Consider the following 2,844-nt stretch of genomic DNA (forward strand, 5'->3'; position numbering starts at 1 on the left):
ACTACGAGTACCCTCATCTGTAAGGACATAAAATAGATTAGCATGAAGCTCATTAACACAGACATTGGCAACATCCAAACACTTGATCCCACACACTTTGGCTGCATCGAGGGGAGGTCATGTCTGCATGTACCTTGAGTAGTATACTTTAATTAGTACAATCATAGGGATATATTACTACCTGTCAGCACTTATATCGAAGCTGGTCTAAACAAGAAGACTACATGTTTGCTAAATGTCATTTTTTCAAATTTCTAAATTTGTGAATGCTCACTACTGCTGTAGCCTCATCTGTAGGGCTATCAGCCAGCAGAGAGTCCAGCAACCATTCATCTTCTACATCTTCACATTACGTGTAATGTGCACAAACTATCACTACATACCACATGACTTCGCTACTGTACACAGATGAGATATCCTGTCTCCCCTATAAGTGGTCCTGAAAAAATGTATTCATAAGCAGCTCCATGCTCTACGTCCCTAAAATAATCTGCTCACTGTGAGCCAACATGGATTACTCTTTAACGGCAGTACAAACATACTTATACACTCCTTAATAAACACTGTTTCTTCTCAGGACAAGAATAACCGTATAGCCAGTTGGTTCCATCACATCTATAAAGTGTTTTACATTGTGTAACACAACCTGCCTTTGGCTAAAGTAGGTAACCGTAATCTCTGCAACTATAGTACCTGATGGCTAGCAAGCCATCTGTGCAACAGATTTCATGCATTGAAATGTTTCTCTCTGTAGCCAACTGTTACCTTTGAGTCCATATCATTACTCCTTAAGTCTTCAACTTATGTAACCATTTACTTCAACACTTTTACTAACAACCTCTACATAACCTGTCATACACCCCCTCTAATCTAATATGCTGATGACTCTCACATATTTACAATAGCTGAATTCATACTCCACCTACCTCAGTTGAGAATTGTACTTCTCATCTCAGGGATGGCTAACATGCAATCAAATCCTTATTTATCCCAATGAAACTGTGCCCTTCTGCTTCCTCCATCAACCCCCCCCGCCCCGAAATCATTTGATCCACCGTACACATTAGCGTAATAGAAAAGTATAATGTTTTAATCTCACCCTAATGTATTAATGGTTAACAGTGATGAACAACTTACAGTCCAGCTATAGTAATTTCGATATTCTTCTCTTGGCTGCAGAACCAAACTAGTTCATAGGTTCATAGGTTTGTACTAGGCTATCTGCCCTAAGGCATTTATAAGCCTAGCCCAAAGTTTTGTGGCATACGCCACCCCTTATACGAAAAGAAAAAGAAAAACAAAAAAAATACTGTGCCCATTAGTTCATTGTGCCTCTGTCCAACAGTGACACAGAGGTGATTCTCAGGGTAAACCTACGATCTCCCATCCATAGGTCAAGATTCCTCTTGAACAGAGCCAGTGAGGTGCTCTGCCTCACATGGACCGGGATCTTATTCCACAGCGTAGGGAGTCTCTGAGTGATAAATCTATCCCTCCAGCACGTCCTGTTTATATCCGTGCCAAGGTTTAAGTCGCTTGCTCTAGTGGTTCTGGTGGATTTGGATTTTTTGAGGTGGAGCATGTCCATTAATTCCAGATTGGACATGGCCTTGTATGTCAGGCACAGGTCACCTCTGAGTAGATGGTATGCGACTGAATAGAGCTGGAGTTTCTTCAATCTGGCAGCATATGACAGATTTTGGAGTCCCTGAATCCTTTTGGTGAGGAACTTTTGGGGTCTCTCCAATTGCTGCAGGTGTCAGGTGAGATACATCCCGAATGGGGCATTGTACTCCATCATTGGTCTGATAAGTGTAGAGTACAGGGGAACAATAACCTCACTTGATCTGGATGTGAATCCCTTCATGATCAGGTGGGCAATGTAGAGGGTCTTTCTAACCACTTTAGCAACGTGAGTGTCAAAAGAGAGGCCACTGTCTACCTGGGTCCCCAGGTCCCTGATAACCTCTTCTGTGCTTAGTGGATTGCCACCTATATGGTAGCTTGGGGTTACCTTGTTTTTCCCGAAGGGTATGACTATACATTTTTTGGCGTTTAACTTCAGGCTATGGCTCTGGCACCAGCTATCAGTTTCCGTGAGTCCCCTCTGAAGGATATCCATGTCCGATGCACATTCCACTATGGCGCCCAGTTTGCAGTCATCTGCAAACTTTGTCAGCCAAAGTCCTCCCATGTTGGCCTGTACTTCTGAGAAGTAGATGCCGAACAATAGGGGGCCAAGGACTGAGCCCTGTGGGACACCACTTGTGACTGACTTGAGTCTAACATAGTGCCAGCAACTCTAACCCTGTGGGTTCTAACCTTAAGCCAGTTTGCAACCCATCTTGTGACATATGGGTTAACATTTAAGCTGGTAAGTTTTTCTATAATACCAGAGTGGGGTATTGTGTCGAAAGCTTTTGCAAGGTCAAGGTAGGCTGTATGGACTGCCTTTCCCTCATCAATGGCCCTGGTGACTGTTTCGAAGAAGTCGACCAGGTTCAAGAGGCATGATCTACCCTTGACAAAGCCAAACTGGGTCGGGTCCAATGTCTGCAAGTCCTCTATATCCTTGTTTATGAGCTCCATTATGATCCGCTCCATAACTTTGCAGACTAGACTTGTCAAGCTTATGGGTCGGTAATTACCAGGGTCCGTAGAGGCACCTCCTTTGTGGAGTGGGACCACAGTTGCCGTATGCCACTCCTTGGGCACGTATCCTGTGGCGAGGCTGAGATTAAACAGCTGCCTTATGTGCGGGTTTAGTTCCTCAGTTAGCTCATGTAGCACACAGCCGGGGACACCATCCGGTCCCATTGATGCTGTGTTTTTAGCTTTAGAGAG

This window comes from Protopterus annectens, chromosome 1.part0 (genome assembly GCF_019279795.1).
Source record: "Protopterus annectens isolate FY-2018-M chromosome 1.part0, PAN1.0, whole genome shotgun sequence".
NCBI classification, from domain to species: Eukaryota; Metazoa; Chordata; order Ceratodontiformes; family Protopteridae; genus Protopterus; species Protopterus annectens.